This window comes from Chiloscyllium plagiosum, unplaced genomic scaffold (genome assembly GCF_037043375.1).
Source record: "Chiloscyllium plagiosum isolate Xiang-an unplaced genomic scaffold, Cpla_swu_hap1 HiC_scaffold_3, whole genome shotgun sequence".
NCBI lineage: Eukaryota > Metazoa > Chordata > Chondrichthyes > Orectolobiformes > Hemiscylliidae > Chiloscyllium > Chiloscyllium plagiosum.
Window position 1 is genome coordinate 103,091,041 of NW_028270141.1, and position 19,604 is coordinate 103,110,644.

The following is a 19,604-nucleotide window of genomic DNA, read 5'->3' on the forward strand; positions in this document are numbered from 1 at the left end:
GTCACTGATGCACTGGATGTAAGTGTGACCCCAGGATCAGTGATCACCTGAGACTCGGTGTGAGACCGGAGTGACTGTTGTACTGGGACTGATGTGATCCCTGGGGTCAGTGATACACTGGGACGGAGTTTGAGCCTGGGGTTAGTGGTGCACTGGGACTGAGTGTGAGCCTGTGGTCATTGATACATTGGGACTGAGTGTGAGCCCGCGATCAGTGATACACTGGGACTGAATGTGAGCCGGGCACACTGTAACACTGGGTCTGACTATGAGCCGGGGTCAGTGATACACTGGGACTGAGTGTGAGCCTGGGATCAGTGATACACTGGGACTAAGTATGATTCTGGGGGTCAGTGATACACTGGGACTAAGTATGATTCTGGGACCAGTGATGTATTAGGACTAAGTGTGATCCCTGAAACAGTGATACACCGGGACTCAGTGTGAAACAGCGGTCAATGTTACACTGGGACTGAGTGTGATCCCAGGGTCAGTAATACCCTGGGACTCAGTGTGAGCTCGGGATCCGTGACACACTGGGAATGAGTGTGAGCTCGGGGTCACTGATATACTGGGACTGAGTGTGAGCCCAGGGTCAGTGATATACCGGGACAGAGTGTGAACCTAGAGTTCGTGATACCCTGGGACTAAGTGTGAGCCCGAGATGAGTGATTCTCTGGGACGAAATGCGAGCCTGGGGTCAATGATACCCTGGGACTGCATGTGAGCCTGGGCACACTGATACACTGGGAGTGATACAGTGGGAATGACGGTGAGCCTGGGGTCAGCGATACACTGGGACTGAGTGTGAGCCCGGAGTCAGTGATACACTGGGACTGAGTGTGAGCCCCGGAGTCAGTGATACACTGGGATTGAGTGTGAGTCCGTGATCAGTGAAAGACTGGGACTGAGTGTGAGCCCGGAGTCAGTGATACACTGGGACTGAGTGTGAGCCTGGAGTCAGTGATAGACTGGGATTGAGTGTGAGCCCGGAGTTAGTGATATACTGGGATTGAGTGTGAGTCCGTGGTCAGTGATTCACTGGGACTGAGTTTGAGCCCGGAGTCAGTGATACACTGGGACTGAGTGTGAGCCGGGGGTATGCGATTCACTGGGACTGAGCATGAGCCTCGAGTCAGTGATGCACTGGGACTGAGTGTGAGCCGGGAGTATGTGATTCACAGGGACTGAGTATGAGCCCAGAGTCAGTGACAGACTGGGACTGAGTGTGAGCCCGGAGTCAGTGATACACTGGGACTGAATGTGAGCCTGGGATCAGTGATACAAAGGGACTGAGTGTGAGCCCGGAGTCAGTGATACACTGGGACTGAGTGTGAGCCTGGGATCAGTGACACACTGGGACTGAGTGTGAGCCCAGAGTCAGTGAGACACTGGGACTGAGTGTGAGCCCAGAGTTAGTGATACACTGGGACTGAGTGTGAGCCCGGAGTCAGTGATACACTGGGACTGAGTGTGAACCCGGAGTTAGTGATACATTGGGACTGAGTGTGAGTCCGGTCTCAGTGATACACTGGGACTGAGTGTGAGCCGGGGGTATACGATTCACTGGGACTGAGTGTGAGCCCGGAGTCAGTGATACACGGGGACTGAATGTGAGCCTGGGATCAGTGATACACTGGGATTGAGTGTGAGCCCAGAGACAGTGATACACTGGGACTGAGTGTGAGCGTGGGATCAGTGATACACTTTGACTGAGTGTGAGTACGGAGTCAGTGATACACTGAGATTGAGCGTGAGCCCAGAGCCAGTGATACACTGGGACTGAGTGTGAGCCTGGGATGAGTAATACACTGGGACTGAGTGTGAGCCCGGGGTCAGTGATATACTGGGATTGAGTGTGAGCCGGGGGTATGTGATTCACTGGGACTAAGTGTGAGCCCGGAGTCAGTGATACACTGGGACTCAATGTGAGCCTGGGATCAGTGATACAATGGGACTGAGAGTGTGCCCGGATTCAGTGATACACTGGGATTGAGCGTGAGCCCAGAGTCAGTAATAAACTGGGACTGAGTGTGAGCCTGGGATCAGTGACACACTGGGACTGAGTGTGAGCCTGGGATCAGTGATACACTGGGACTGAGTGTGAGCCCAGTCTCAGTGATACACTGGGACAGTTTGCAAGCCCGGAGTCAGTGATACACTGGGACTGAGTGTGAGCCAGGAGTCAGTGATACACTGGGATTGAGCGTGAGCCCGGAGTCAGTGATACACTGGGACTGAGTGTGAGTCCGTGGTCAGTGATTCACTGGGATTGAGCGTGAGCCCGGAGTCAGTGATACACTGGGACTGAGTGTGAGTCCGTGGTCAGTGATTCAATGGGACTGCGTGTGAACCCCGAAGTCAGTGATACACTGGGACTGAGTGTGAGTCCGTGGTCAGTGATTCACTGGGAGTGAGTGTGAGCCCAGGATCTGTGATACACTGGGACTGAGTGTGAGCCCCGGAATCAGTAATACACTGGGATTGAGTGTGAGCCAATGGTCAGTGATACACTGGGACTGAGTGTCAGCCCGGAGTCAGTGATACACTGGGACTGAGTGTGAGACCGGAGTCAGTGAAAGACTGGGACTGAGTGTGAGCCTGGAGTCAGTGCTACACTGGGAATGAGTGTGACCCTGAATCAGTGATACACTGGGACTGAGTGTAAGCCTGGGATCAGTGATACACTGGGACTGAGTGTGAGCCCAGTCTCAGTGATACACTGGGACAGTTTGCAAGCCCGGAGTCAGTGATACACTGGGACTGAGTGTGAGCCAGGAGTCAGTGATACACTGGGATTGAGCGTGAGCCCGGAGTCAGTGATACACTGGGACTGAGTGTGAGTCCGTGGTCAGTGATTCACTGGGATTGAGCGTGAGCCCGGAGTCAGTGATACACTGGGACTGAGTGTGAGTCCGTGGTCAGTGATTCAATGGGACTGCGTGTGAACCCCGAAGTCAGTGATACACTGGGACTGAGTGTGAGCCAATGGTCAGTGATACACTGGGACTGAGTGTCAGCCCAGAGTCAGTGATACACTGGGACTGAGTGTGAGACCGGAGTCAGTGAAAGACTGGGACTGAGTGTGAGCCTGGAGTCAGTGCTACACTGGGAATGAGTGTGACCCTGAATCAGTGATACACTGGGACTGAGTGTGAGCCTGGGATCAGTGATACACTGGGATTGAGTGTGAATCCGTGGTCAGTGATTCACCGGGACTGAGTGTCAGTCCGGAGTCAGTGATACACTGGGAGTGAGTGTGAGCCTGGAGTCAGTGATACACTGGGACTGATCGTGAGCCCGGAATCAGTGAGACACTGGGACTGAGTGCGAGCCTGGAGTTAGTGATACATTGGGACTGAGTGTGAGTCCGGTTTCAGTGATACACTGGGACTGATTGTGAGGCCGTAGTCAGTGATACACTGGGACTGAGTGTGAGCCCGCTCTCAGTGATACACTTGGACTGAGTGTGAGCCTGGGATCAGTGATACAATGGGATTGAGTGTGAGTCCGGTCTCAGTGATACACTGGGACTGAGTGTGCGTCCGGAGTCAGTGATACACTGGGACTGAGTGTGAGCCCGTTCTCAGTGATACACTGGGACTGAGTGTGAGCCCGGTCTCAGTGATACACTGGGACTGAGTGTGAGCCCGTTCTCAGTGATACACTGGGACTGAATGTGAGCCTGGGATCAGTGATATACTGGGACTGAGTGTGAGTCCGTGGTCAGTGATTCACTGGGACGGAGTGTGAACCCGGAGTCAGTGATACACTGGGACTGAGTGTTAGCCGGGGGTATGTGATTCACTGGGACTGAGTGTGTGCCCAGAGTCAGTGATACACTGGGACTGAGTGTGAGCCCGGAGTCAGTGATATACTGGGACTGAGTGTGAGTCCGTGGTCAGTGATTCACTGGGACGGAATGTGAACCCGGAGTCAGTGATACACTGGGACTGAGTGTTAGCCGGGGGTATGTGATTCACTGGGACTGAGTGTGTGCCCAGAGTCAGTGATACACTGGGACTGAGTGTGAGCCCGAAGTCAATGATACCCTGAGGCTGAGTATGTGCTGGGGGTCACTGATGCACTGGATGTAAGTGTGACCCCAGGATCAGTGATCACCTGAGACTCGGTGTGAGACCGGAGTGACTGTTGTACTGGGACTGATGTGATCCCTGGGGTCAGTGATACACTGGGACGGAGTTTGAGCCTGGGGTTAGTGGTGCACTGGGACTGAGTGTGAGCCTGTGGTCATTGATACATTGGGACTGAGTGTGAGCCCGCGATCAGTGATACACTGGGACTGAATGTGAGCCCGGGCACACTGTAACACTGGGTCTGACTATGAGCCCGGGTCAGTGATACACTGGGACTGAGTGTGAGCCTGGGATCAGTGATACACTGGGACTAAGTATGATTCTGGGGGTCAGTGATACACTGGGACTAAGTATGATTCTGGGACCAGTGATGCATTAGGACTAAGTGTGATCCCTGAAACAGTGATACACCGGGACTCAGTGTGAAACAGTGGTCAATGTTACACTGGGACTGAGTGTGATCCCAGGGTCAGTAATACCCTGGGACTCAGTGTGAGCTCGGGATCCGTGACACACTGGGAATGAGTGTGAGCTCGGGGTCACTGATATACTGGAACTGAGTGTGAGCCCAGGGTCAGTGATATACCGGGACAGAGTGTGAACCTAGAGTTCGTGATACCCTGGGACTAAGTGTGAGCCCGAGATGAGTGATTCTCTGGGACGAAATGCGAGCCTGGGGTCAATGATACCCTGGGACTGCATGTGAGCTTGGGCACACTGATACACTGGGAGTGATACAGTGGGAATGACGGGGGGCCTGGGGTCAGCGATACACTGGGACTGAGTGTGAGCCCGGAGTCAGTGATACACTGGGACTGAGTGTGAGCCCCGGAGTCAGTGATACACTGGGATTGAGTGTGTGTCCGTGATCAGTGAAAGACTGGGACTGAGTGTGAGCCCGGAGTCAGTGATACACTGGGACTGAGTGTGAGCCTGGAGTCAGTGATAGACTGGGATTGAGTGTGAGCCCGGAGTTAGTGATATACTGGGATTGAGTGTGAGTCCGTGGTCAGTGATTCACTGGGACTGAGTTTGAGCCCGGAGTCAGTGATACACTGGGACTGAGTGTGAGCCGGGGGTATGCGATTCACTGGGACTGAGCATGAGCCTCGAGTCAGTGATGCACTGGGACTGAGTGTGAGCCGGGAGTATGTGATTCACAGGGACTGAGTATGAGCCCAGAGTCAGTGACAGACTGTGACTGAGTGTGAGCCCGGAGTCAGTGATACACTGGGACTGAATGTGATCCTGGGATCAGTGATACAAAGGGACTGAGTGTGAGCCCGGAGTCAGTGATACTCTGGGACTGAGTGTGAGCCTGGGATCAGTGACACACTGGGACTGAGTGTGAGCCCAGAGTCAGTGAGACACTGGGACTGAGTGTGAGCCCAGAGTTAGTGATACATTGGGACTGAGTGTGAGCCCGGAGTCAGTGATACACTGGGACTGAGTGTGAACCCGGAGTTAGTGATACATTGGGACTGAGTGTGAGTCCGGTCTCAGTGATACACTGGGACTGAGTGTGAGCCGGGGGTATACGATTCACTGGGACTGAGTGTGAGCCCGGAGTCAGTGATACACGGGGACTGAATGTGAGCCTGGGATCAGTGATACACTGGGATTGAGTGTGAGCCCAGAGACAGTGATACACTGGGACTGAGTGTGAGCGTGGGATCAGTGATACACTTTGACTGAGTGTGAGTACGGAGTCAGTGATACACTGAGATTGAGCGTGAGCCCAGAGCCAGTGATACACTGGGACTGAGTGTGAGCCTGGGATGAGTAATACACTGGGACTGAGTGTGAGCCCGAGGTCAGTGATATACTGGGATTGAGTGTGAGCCGGAGGTATGTGATTCACTGGGACTAAGTGTGAGCCCGGAGTCAGTGATACACTGGGACTGAATGTGAGCCTGGGATCAGTGATACAATGGGACTGAGAGTGTGCCCGGATTCTGTGATACACTGGGATTGAGCGTGAGCCCAGAGTCAGTAATAAACTGGGACTGAGTGTGAGCCTGGGATCAGTGACACACTGGGACTGAGTGTGAGCCTGGGATCAGTGATACACTGGGACTGAGTGTGAGCCCAGTCTCAGTGATACACTGGGACAGTTTGCAAGCCCGGAGTCAGTGATACACTGGGACTGAGTGTGAGCCCGGAGTCAGTGAAACACTGGGACTGAGTGTGAGTCCGTGGTCAGTGATTCACTGGGATTGAGTGTGAGCCCAGAGTCAGTGATTCAATGGGACTGCGTGTGAACCCCGGAGTCAGTGATACACTGGGACTGAGTGTGAGTCCGTGGTCAGTGATTCACTGGGAGTGAGTGTGAGCCCAGGATCTGTGATACACTGGGACTGAGTGTGAGCCCCGGAATCAGTAATACACTGGGATTGAGTGTGAGCCAATGGTCAGTGATACACTGGGACTGAGTGTCAGCCCGGAGTCAGTGATACACTGGGACTGAGTGTGAGACCGGAGTCAGTGAAAGACTGGGACTGAGTGTGAGCCTGGAGTCAGTGCTACACTGGGAATGAGTGTGACCCTGAATCAGTGATACACTGGGACTGAGTGTAAGCCCGGAGTCAGTGACACACTGGGATTGAGTGTGAATCCGTGGTCAGTGATTCACCGGGACTGAGTGTCAGTCCGGAGTCAGTGATACACTGGGAGTGAGTGTGAGCCTGGAGTCAGTGATACACTGGGACTGAGCGTGAGCCCGGACTCAGTGAGACACTGGGACTGAGTGCGAGCCTGGAGTTAGTGATACATTGGGACTGAGTGTGAGTCCGGTTTCAGTGATACACTGGGACTGATTGTGAGGCCGTAGTCAGTGATACACTGGGACTGAGTGTGAGCCCGCTCTCAGTGATACACTTGGACTGAGTGTGAGCCTGGGATCAGTGATACAATGGGATTGAGTGTGAGTCCGGTCTCAGTGATACACTGGGACTGAGTGTGCGTCCGGAGTCAGTGATACACTGGGACTGAGTGTGAGCCCGTTCTCAGTGATACACTGGGACTGAATGTGAGCCTGGGATCAGTGATATACTGGGACTGAGTGTGAGTCCGTGGTCAGTGATTCACTGGGACGGAGTGTGAACCCGGAGTCAGTGATACACTGGGACTGAGTGTTAGCCGGGGGTATGTGATTCACTGGGACTGAGTGTGTGCCCAGAGTCAGTGATACACTGGGACTGAGTGTGAGCCCGGAGTCAGTGATATACTGGGACTGAGTGTGAGTCCGTGGTCAGTGATTCACTGGGACGGAATGTGAACCCGGAGTCAGTGATACACTGGGACTGAGTGTTAGCCGGGGGTATGTGATTCACTGGGACTGAGTGTGTGCCCAGAGTCAGTGATACACTGGGACTGAGTGTGAGCCCGAAGTCAATGATACCCTGAGGCTGAGTATGTGCTGGGGGTCACTGATGCACTGGATGTAAGTGTGACCCCAGGATCAGTGATCACCTGAGACTCGGTGTGAGACCGGAGTGACTGTTGTACTGGGACTGATGTGATCCCTGGGGTCAGTGATACACTGGGACGGAGTTTGAGCCTGGGGTTAGTGGTGCACTGGGACTGAGTGTGAGCCTGTGGTCATTGATACATTGGGACTGAGTGTGAGCCCGCGATCAGTGATACACTGGGACTGAATGTGAGCCCGGGCACACTGTAACACTGGGTCTGACTATGAGCCCGGGTCAGTGATACACTGGGACTGAGTGTGAGCCTGGGATCAGTGATACACTGGGACTAAGTATGATTCTGGGGGTCAGTGATACACTGGGACTAAGTATGATTCTGGGACCAGTGATGCATTAGGACTAAGTGTGATCCCTGAAACAGTGATACACCGGGACTCAGTGTGAAACAGTGGTCAATGTTACACTGGGACTGAGTGTGATCCCAGGGTCAGTAATACCCTGGGACTCAGTGTGAGCTCGGGATCCGTGACACACTGGGAATGAGTGTGAGCTCGGGGTCACTGATATACTGGGACTGAGTGTGAGCCCAGGGTCAGTGATATACCGGGACAGAGTGTGAACCTAGAGTTCGTGATACCCTGGGACTAAGTGTGAGCCCGAGATGAGTGATTCTCTGGGACGAAATGCGAGCCTGGGGTCAATGATACCCTGGGACTGCATGTGAGCCTGGGCACACTGATACACTGGGAGTGATACAGTGGGAATGACGGTGAGCCTGGGGTCAGCGATACACTGGGACTGAGTGTGAGCCCGGAGTCAGTGATACACTGGGACTGAGTGTGAGCCCCGGAGTCAGTGATACACTGGGATTGAGTGTGAGTCCGTGATCAGTGAAAGACTGGGACTGAGTGTGAGCCCGGAGTCAGTGATACACTGGGACTGAATGTGAGCCTGGAGTCAGTGATAGACTGGGATTGAGTGTGAGCCCGGAGTTAGTGATATACTGGGATTGAGTGTGAGTCCGTGGTCAGTGATTCACTGGGACTGAGTTTGAGCCCGGAGTCAGTGATACACTGGGACTGAGTGTGAGCCGGGGGTATGCGATTCACTGGGACTGAGCATGAGCCTCGAGTCAGTGATGCACTGGGACTGAGTGTGAGCTGGGAGTATGTGATTCACAGGGACTGAGTATGAGCCCAGAGTCAGTGACAGACTGGGACTGAGTGTGAGCCCGGAGTCAGTGATACACTGGGACTGAATGTGAGCCTGGGATCAGTGATACAAAGGGACTGAGTGTGAGCCCGGAGTCAGTGATACACTGGGACTGAGTGTGAGCCTGGGATCAGTGACACACTGGGACTGAGTGTGAGCCCAGAGTCAGTGAGACACTGGGACTGAGTGTGAGCCAATGGTCAGTGATACATTGGGACTGAGTGTCAGCCCGGAGTCAGTGATACACTGGGACTGAGTGTGAGACCGGAGTCAGTGAAAGACTGGGACTGAGTGTGAGCCTGGAGTCAGTGCTACACTGGGAATGAGTGTGACCCTGAATCAGTGATACACTGGGACTGAGTGTGAGCCTGGGATCAGTGATACACTGGGATTGAGTGTGAATCCGTGGTCAGTGATTCACCGGGACTGAGTGTCAGTCCGGAGTCAGTGATACACTGGGAGTGAGTGTGAGCCTGGAGTCAGTGATACACTGGGACTGATCGTGAGCCCGGAATCAGTGAGACACTGGGACTGAGTGCGAGCCTGGAGTTAGTGATACATTGGGACTGAGTGTGAGTCCGGTTTCAGTGATACACTGGGACTGATTGTGAGGCCGTAGTCAGTGATACACTGGGACTGAGTGTGAGCCCGCTCTCAGTGATACACTTGGACTGAGTGTGAGCCTGGGATCAGTGATACAATGGGATTGAGTGTGAGTCCGGTCTCAGTGATACACTGGGACTGAGTGTGCGTCCGGAGTCAGTGATACACTGGGACTGAGTGTGAGCCCGTTCTCAGTGATACACTGGGACTGAGTGTGAGCCCGGTCTCAGTGATACACTGGGACTGAGTGTGAGCCCGTTCTCAGTGATACACTGGGACTGAATGTGAGCCTGGGATCAGTGATATACTGGGACTGAGTGTTAGCCGGGGGTATGTGATTCACTGGGACTGAGTGTGTGCCCAGAGTCAGTGATACACTGGGACTGAGTGTGAGCCCGGAGTCAGTGATATACTGGGACTGAGTGTGAGTCCGTGGTCAGTGATTCACTGGGACGGAGTGTGAACCCGGAGTCAGTGATACACTGGGACTGAGTGTTAGCCGGGGGTATGTGATTCACTGGGACTGAGTGTGTGCCCAGAGTCAGTGATACACTGGGACTGAGTGTGAGCCCGGAGTCAGTGATATACTGGGACTGAGTGTGAGTCCGTGGTCAGTGATTCACTGGGACGGAATGTGAACCCGGAGTCAGTGATACACTGGGACTGAGTGTTAGCCGGGGGTATGTGATTCACTGGGACTGAGTGTGTGCCCAGAGTCAGTGATACACTGGGACTGAGTGTGAGCCCGAAGTCAATGATACCCTGAGGCTGAGTATGTGCTGGGGGTCACTGATGCACTGGATGTAAGTGTGACCCCAGGATCAGTGATCACCTGAGACTCGGTGTGAGACCGGAGTGACTGTTGTACTGGGACTGATGTGATCCCTGGGGTCAGTGATACACTGGGACGGAGTTTGAGCCTGGGGTTAGTGGTGCACTGGGACTGAGTGTGAGCCTGTGGTCATTGATACATTGGGACTGAGTGTGAGCCCGCGATCAGTGATACACTGGGACTGAATGTGAGCCCGGGCACACTGTAACACTGGGTCTGACTATGAGCCCGGGTCAGTGATACACTGGGACTGAGTGTGAGCCTGGGATCAGTGATACACTGGGACTAAGTATGATTCTGGGGGTCAGTGATACACTGGGACTAAGTATGATTCTGGGACCAGTGATGCATTAGGACTAAGTGTGATCCCTGAAACAGTGATACACCGGGACTCAGTGTGAAACAGTGGTCAATGTTACACTGGGACTGAGTGTGATCCCAGGGTCAGTAATACCCTGGGACTCAGTGTGAGCTCGGGATCCGTGACACACTGGGAATGAGTGTGAGCTCGGGGTCACTGATATACTGGAACTGAGTGTGAGCCCAGGGTCAGTGATATACCGGGACAGAGTGTGAACCTAGAGTTCGTGATACCCTGGGACTAAGTGTGAGCCCGAGATGAGTGATTCTCTGGGACGAAATGCGAGCCTGGGGTCAATGATACCCTGGGACTGCATGTGAGCTTGGGCACACTGATACCCTGGGAGTGATACAGTGGGAATGACGGGGGGCCTGGGGTCAGCGATACACTGGGACTGAGTGTGAGCCCGGAGTCAGTGATACACTGGGACTGAGTGTGAGCCCCGGAGTCAGTGATACACTGGGATTGAGTGTGTGTCCGTGATCAGTGAAAGACTGGGACTGAGTGTGAGCCCGGAGTCAGTGATACACTGGGACTGAGTGTGAGCCTGGAGTCAGTGATAGACTGGGATTGAGTGTGAGCCCGGAGTTAGTGATACATTGGGACTGAGTGTGAGCCCGGAGTCAGTGATACACTGGGACTGAGTGTGAACCCGGAGTTAGTGATACATTGGGACTGAGTGTGAGTCCGGTCTCAGTGATACACTGGGACTGAGTGTGAGCCGGGGGTATACGATTCACTGGGACTGAGTGTGAGCCCGGAGTCAGTGATACACGGGGACTGAATGTGAGCCTGGGATCAGTGATACACTGGGATTGAGTGTGAGCCCAGAGACAGTGATACACTGGGACTGAGTGTGAGCGTGGGATCAGTGATACACTTTGACTGAGTGTGAGTACGGAGTCAGTGATACACTGAGATTGAGCGTGAGCCCAGAGCCAGTGATACACTGGGACTGAGTGTGAGCCTGGGATGAGTAATACACTGGGACTGAGTGTGAGCCCGAGGTCAGTGATATACTGGGATTGAGTGTGAGCCGGAGGTATGTGATTCACTGGGACTAAGTGTGAGCCCGGAGTCAGTGATACACTGGGACTGAATGTGAGCCTGGGATCAGTGATACAATGGGACTGAGAGTGTGCCCGGATTCAGTGATACACTGGGATTGAGCGTGAGCCCAGAGTCAGTAATAAACTGGGACTGAGTGTGAGCCTGGGATCAGTGACACACTGGGACTGAGTGTGAGCCTGGGATCAGTGATACACTGGGACTGAGTGTGAGCCCAGTCTCAGTGATACACTGGGACAGTTTGCAAGCCCGGAGTCAGTGATACACTGGGACTGAGTGTGAGCCAGGAGTCAGTGATACACTGGGATTGAGCGTGAGCCCGGAGTCAGTGATACACTGGGACTGAGTGTGAGTCCGTGGTCAGTGATTCACTGGGATTGAGTGTGAGCCCAGAGTCAGTGATTCAATGGGACTGCGTGTGAACCCCGGAGTCAGTGATACACTGGGACTGAGTGTGAGTCCGTGGTCAGTGATTCACTGGGAGTGAGTGTGAGCCCAGGATCTGTGATACACTGGGACTGAGTGTGAGCCCCGGAATCAGTAATACACTGGGATTGAGTGTGAGCCAATGGTCAGTGATACACTGGGACTGAGTGTCAGCCCGGAGTCAGTGATACACTGGGACTGAGTGTGAGACCGGAGTCAGTGAAAGACTGGGACTGAGTGTGAGCCTGGAGTCAGTGCTACACTGGGAATGAGTGTGACCCTGAATCAGTGATACACTGGGACTGAGTGTAAGCCCGGAGTCAGTGACACACTGGGATTGAGTGTGAATCCGTGGTCAGTGATTCACCGGGACTGAGTGTCAGTCCGGAGTCAGTGATACACTGGGAGTGAGTGTGAGCCTGGAGTCAGTGATACACTGGGACTGAGCGTGAGCCCGGACTCAGTGAGACACTGGGACTGAGTGCGAGCCTGGAGTTAGTGATACATTGGGACTGAGTGTGAGTCCGGTTTCAGTGATACACTGGGACTGATTGTGAGGCCGTAGTCAGTGATACACTGGGACTGAGTGTGAGCCCGCTCTCAGTGATACACTTGGACTGAGTGTGAGCCTGGGATCAGTGATACAATGGGATTGAGTGTGAGTCCGGTCTCAGTGATACACTGGGACTGAGTGTGCGTCCGGAGTCAGTGATACACTGGGACTGAGTGTGAGCCCGTTCTCAGTGATACACTGGGACTGAATGTGAGCCTGGGATCAGTGATATACTGGGACTGAGTGTGAGTCCGTGGTCAGTGATTCACTGGGACGGAGTGTGAACCCGGAGTCAGTGATACACTGGGACTGAGTGTTAGCCGGGGGTATGTGATTCACTGGGACTGAGTGTGTGCCCAGAGTCAGTGATACACTGGGACTGAGTGTGAGCCCGGAGTCAGTGATATACTGGGACTGAGTGTGAGTCCGTGGTCAGTGATTCACTGGGACGGAATGTGAACCCGGAGTCAGTGATACACTGGGACTGAGTGTTAGCCGGGGGTATGTGATTCACTGGGACTGAGTGTGTGCCCAGAGTCAGTGATACACTGGGACTGAGTGTGAGCCCGAAGTCAATGATACCCTGAGGCTGAGTATGTGCTGGGGGTCACTGATGCACTGGATGTAAGTGTGACCCCAGGATCAGTGATCACCTGAGACTCGGTGTGAGACCGGAGTGACTGTTGTACTGGGACTGATGTGATCCCTGGGGTCAGTGATACACTGGGACGGAGTTTGAGCCTGGGGTTAGTGGTGCACTGGGACTGAGTGTGAGCCTGTGGTCATTGATACATTGGGACTGAGTGTGAGCCCGCGATCAGTGATACACTGGGACTGAATGTGAGCCCGGGCACACTGTAACACTGGGTCTGACTATGAGCCCGGGTCAGTGATACACTGGGACTGAGTGTGAGCCTGGGATCAGTGATACACTGGGACTAAGTATGATTCTGGGGGTCAGTGATACACTGGGACTAAGTATGATTCTGGGACCAGTGATGCATTAGGACTAAGTGTGATCCCTGAAACAGTGATACACCGGGACTCAGTGTGAAACAGTGGTCAATGTTACACTGGGACTGAGTGTGATCCCAGGGTCAGTAATACCCTGGGACTCAGTGTGAGCTCGGGATCCGTGACACACTGGGAATGAGTGTGAGCTCGGGGTCACTGATATACTGGGACTGAGTGTGAGCCCAGGGTCAGTGATATACCGGGACAGAGTGTGAACCTAGAGTTCGTGATACCCTGGGACTAAGTGTGAGCCCGAGATGAGTGATTCTCTGGGACGAAATGCGAGCCTGGGGTCAATGATACCCTGGGACTGCATGTGAGCCTGGGCACACTGATACACTGGGAGTGATACAGTGGGAATGACGGTGAGCCTGGGGTCAGCGATACACTGGGACTGAGTGTGAGCCCGGAGTCAGTGATACACTGGGACTGAGTGTGAGCCCCGGAGTCAGTGATACACTGGGATTGAGTGTGAGTCCGTGATCAGTGAAAGACTGGGACTGAGTGTGAGCCCGGAGTCAGTGATACACTGGGACTGAGTGTGAGCCTGGAGTCAGTGATAGACTGGGATTGAGTGTGAGCCCGGAGTTAGTGATATACTGGGATTGAGTGTGAGTCCGTGGTCAGTGATTCACTGGGACTGAGTTTGAGCCCGGAGTCAGTGATACACTGGGACTGAGTGTGAGCCGGGGGTATGCGATTCACTGGGACTGAGCATGAGCCTCGAGTCAGTGATGCACTGGGACTGAGTGTGAGCTGGGAGTATGTGATTCACAGGGACTGAGTATGAGCCCAGAGTCAGTGACAGACTGGGACTGAGTGTGAGCCCGGAGTCAGTGATACACTGGGACTGAATGTGAGCCTGGGATCAGTGATACAAAGGGACTGAGTGTGAGCCCGGAGTCAGTGATACACTGGGACTGAGTGTGAGCCTGGGATCAGTGACACACTGGGACTGAGTGTGAGCCCAGAGTCAGTGAGACACTGGGACTGAGTGTGAGCCCAGAGTTAGTGATACACTGGGACTGAGTGTGAGCCCGGAGTCAGTGATACACTGGGACTGAGTGTGAACCCGGAGTTAGTGATACATTGGGACTGAGTGTGAGTCCGGTCTCAGTGATACACTGGGACTGAGTGTGAGCCGGGGGTATACGATTCACTGGGACTGAGTGTGAGCCCGGAGTCAGTGATACACGGGGACTGAATGTGAGCCTGGGATCAGTGATACACTGGGATTGAGTGTGAGCCCAGAGACAGTGATACACTGGGACTGAGTGTGAGCGTGGGATCAGTGATACACTTTGACTGAGTGTGAGTACGGAGTCAGTGATACACTGAGATTGAGTGTGAGCCCAGAGCCAGTGATACACTGGGACTGAGTGTGAGCCTGGGATAAGTAATACACTGGGACTGAGTGTGAGCCCGGAGTCCGTGATACACTGGGATTGAGTATGAGCTGGGGGTATGTGATTCACTGTGACTGAGCGGAAGCCCGGGGTCAGTGATATACTGGGATTGAGTGTGAGCCGGGGGTATGTGATTCACTGGGACTGAGTGTGAGCCCGGAGTCAGTGATACACTGGGACTGAATGTGAGCCTGGGATCAGTGATACAATGGGACTGAGAGTGTGCCCGGATTCAGTGATACACTGGGATTGAGCGTGAGCCCAGAGTCAGTAATAAACTGGGACTGAGTGTGAGCCTGGGATCAGTGACACACTGGGACTGAGTGTGAGCCTGGGATCAGTGATACACTGGTACTGAGTGTGAGCCCAGTCTCAGTGATACACTGGGACAGTTTGCAAGCCCGGAGTCAGTGATACACTGGGACTGAGTGTGAGCCAGGAGTCAGTGATACACTGGGATTGAGCGTGAGCCCGGAGTCAGTGATACACTGGGACTGAGTGTGAGTCCGTGGTCAGTGATTCACTGGGATTGAGTGTGAGCCCAGAGTCAGTGATTCAATGGGACTGCGTGTGAACCCCGGAGTCAGTGATACACTGGGACTGAGTGTGAGTCCGTGGTCAGTGATTCACTGGGAGTGAGTGTGAGCCCAGGATCTGTGATACACTGGGACTGAGTGTGAGCCCCGGAATCAGTAATACACTGGGATTGAGTGTGAGCCAATGGTCAGTGATACATTGGGACTGAGTGTCAGCCCGGAGTCAGTGATACACTGGGACTGAGTGTGAGACCGGAGTCAGTGAAAGACTGGGACTGAGTGTGAGCCTGGGGTCAGTGCTACACTGGGAATGAGTGTGACCCTGAATCAGTGATACACTGGGACTGAGTGTAAGCCCGGAGTCAGTGACACACTGGGATTGAGTGTGAATCCGTGGTCAGTGATTCACCGGGACTGAGTGTCAGTCCGGAGTCAGTGATACACTGGGAGTGAGTGTGAGCCTGGAGTCAGTGATACACTGGGACTGAGCGTGAGCCCGGAATCAGTGAGACACTGGGACTGAGTGCGAGCCTGGAGTTAGTGATACATTGGGACTGAGTGTGAGTCCGGTTTCAGTGATACACTGGGACTGATTGTGAGGCCGTAGTCAGTGATACACTGGGACTGAGTGTGAGCCCGCTCTCAGTGATACACTTGGACTGAGTGTGAGCCTGGGATCAGTGATACAATGGGATTGAGTGTGAGTCCGGTCTCAGTGATACACTGGGACTGAGTGTGCGTCCGGAGTCAGTGATACACTGGGACTGAATGTGAGCCCGTTCTCAGTGATACACTGGGACTGAATGTGAGCCTGGGATCAGTGATATACTGGGACTGAGTGTGAGTCCGTGGTCAGTGATTCACTGGGACTGAGTGTGAGCCCGGAGTCAGTGATATACTGGGATTGAGTGTGAGTCCGTGGTCAGTGATACACTGGGACGGAGTGTGAGCCCGGAGTCAGTGATACACTGGGACTGAGTGTGAGTCCGTGTTCAGTGATTCACTGGGACTGATTGTGAGCCCGGATCGGTGATGTACTGAGACTGAGTGTGAACCCCGGTGTCAATGATACACTGGGATTGAGTGTTAGTCCATGGTCAGTGATTCACTGGGACTGAGTGTGAGCTGGGGGTATGTGATTCACTGGGACTGATTGTGACCCCGGAGTCAGTGATACACTGGGATTGAGTGTGAGCCGGGAGTATGTGATTCACTGTGACTGAGCGTAAGCCCGGAGTCAGTGATTTACTGGGATTGAGTGTGAGCCAGGGTATGTGATTCACTGGGACTGATTGTGAGCCCAGAGTCAGTGATACACTGGGATTGAGTATGAGCCGGGGGTATGTGATTCACTATGACTGAGCGTAAGCCCGGAGTCAGTGATACACTGGGCGTGAATGTGAGCCTGCGATCAGTGATACAATGGAACTGAGTGTGAGCCCGGATTCAGTGATACACTGGGACTGAGTGTGCGCCTGGGATCAGTGATACACTGGGACTGAGTGTGAGCCTGGAGACAGCGATACACTGGGACAGATTGTGAGCCCGGAGACAGTGATACACTGGGACTGAGTGTGAGCCCAGTCTCAGTGATACACAGGGACGGTTTGCGAGCCCGGAGTCAGTGATACACTGGGACTGAGTGTGTGCCCGGGGTCAGTGATACCCTGGGTCTGAGTGTGAGCCCAGGGTCATTGATTCACTGGGACGAAATGCGAGCCTGGGGTCAATGATACCCTGGGACTGCATGTGAGCCTGGGCAGACTGATACACTGGGACTAGGTGTGAACCCAAGGTCAGTGATACACTGGGACTGAGTGTGAGCCCAGGGTCAGTGATACACTGGGACTGAGTGTGAGCCTGGGGTCAGTGATACACTGGGACTGTGTGTGAGACCATGGTCAGTGTTGCACAAGGACTGAGTGTGAGCACAGAGTCAGTGATAGAGTTGGATTGAGTTAGAGTCTGGGGTAATTGAAACAGTGGGACGGAGTGTGAGCCCGGAGTCAGTGATACACTGGGACTGAGTGTGAGCCGGGGGTATGCGATTCACTGGGACTGAGCATGAGCCTCGAGTCAGTGATGCACTGGGACTGAGTTTGAGCCGGGAGTATGTGATTCACAGGGACTGAGTATGAGCCCAGAGTCAGTGACAGACTGGGACTGAGTGTGAGCCCGGAGTCAGTGATACACTGGGACTGAGTGTGAGCCTGGGATCAGTGACACACTGGGACTGAGTGTGAGCCCAGAGTCAGTGAGACACTGGGACTGAGTGTGAGCCCAGAGTTAGTGATACACTGGGACTGAGTGTGAGCCCGGAGTCAGTGATACACTGGGACTGAGTGTGAGCCGGGGGTATACGATTCACTGGGACTGAGTGTGAGCCCGGAGTCAGTGATACACGGGGACTGAATGTGAGCGTGGGATCAGTGATACACTTTGACTGAGTGTGAGTACGGAGTCAGTGATACACTGAGATTGAGCGTGAGCCCAGAGCCAGTGATACACTGGGACTGAGTGTGAGCCTGGGATGAGTAATACACTGGGACTGAGTGTGAGCCCGGAGTCCGTGATATACTGGGATTGAGTGTGAGCCGGGGGTATGTGATTCACTGGGACTGAGTGTGAGCCCGGAGTCAGTGATACACTGGGACTGAATGTGAGCCTGGGATCAGTGATACAATGGGACTGAGAGTGTGCCCGGATTCAGTGATACACTGGGATTGAGCGTGAGCCCGGAGTCAGTAATAAACTGGGACTGAGTGTGAGCCTGGGATCAGTGACACACTGGGACTGAGTGTGAGCCTGGGATCAGTGATACACTGGGACTGAGTGTGAGCCCAGTCTCAGTGATACACTGGGACGGTTAGCAAGCCCGGAGTCAGTGATACACTGGGACTGAGTGTGAGCCAGGAGTCAGTGATACATTGGGATTAGGCATGAGCCCGGAGTCAGTGATACACTGGGACTGAGTGTGAGCCCAGAGTCAGTGATTCAATGGGACTGCGTGTGAACCCCGGAGTCAGTGATCCACTGGGACTGAGTGTGAGTCTGTGGTCAGTGATTCACTGGGAGTGAGTGTGAGCCCAGGATCTGTGATACACTGGGACTGAGTGTGAGCCCCGGAATCAGTAATACACTGGGATTGAGTGTGAGCCAATGGTCAGTGATACACTGGGACTGAGTGTCAGCCCGGAGTCAGTGATACACTGGGACTGAGTGTGAGACAGGAGTCAGTGAAAGACTGGGACTGAGTGTGAGCCTGGAGTCAGTGCTACACTGGGAATGAGTGTGACCCTGAATCAGTGATACACTGGAACTGAGTGTAAGCCCGGAGTCAGTGACACACTAGGATTGAGTGTGAGTCCGTGGTCAGTGATTCACCGGGACTGAGTGTCAGTCCGGAGTCAGTGATACACTGGGAGTGAGTGTGAGCCTGGAGTCAGTGATACACTGGGACTGAGCGTGAGCCCGGAATCAGTGAGACACTGGGACTGAGTGCGAGCCTGGAGTTAGTGATACATTGGGACTGAGTGTGAGTCCGGTTTCAGTGATACACTGGGACTGATTGTGAGGCCGTAGTCAGTGATACACTGGGACTGAGTGTGAGCCCGCTCTCAGTGATACACTTGGACTGAGTGTGAGCCTGGGATCAGTGATACAATGGGATTGAGTGAGAGTCCGGTCTCAGTGATACACTGGGACTGAGTGGGCGTCCGGAGTCAGTGATACACTGGGACTGAGTGTGAGCCCGTTCTCAGTGATACACTGGGACTGAATGTGAGCCTGGGATCAGTGATATACTGGGACTGAGTGTGAGTCCGTGGTCAGTGATACACTGGGACTGAGTGTGAGCCCGGAGTTAGTGATATACTGGGATTGAGTGTGAGTCCGTGGTCAGTGATTCACTGGGACTGAGTTTGAGCCCGGAGTCAGTGATACACTGGGACTGAGTGTGAGCCGGGGGTATGCGATTCACAGGGACTGAGTATGAGCCCAGAGTCAGTGATGCACTGGGACTGAGTGTGAGCCCGGAGTCAGTGATACACTGAGACTGAATGTGAGCCT

At 53.8% G+C, this 19,604-nt stretch overlaps 1 protein-coding gene across 1 annotated transcript in view; it reads left to right on the plus strand.

The window, feature by feature from the left end:
- eya4 (EYA transcriptional coactivator and phosphatase 4) overlaps positions 1-19,604 on the plus strand; it is a 680,435-nt gene that overhangs the window by 81,814 nt on the left and 579,017 nt on the right. The window lies entirely within an intron of this gene.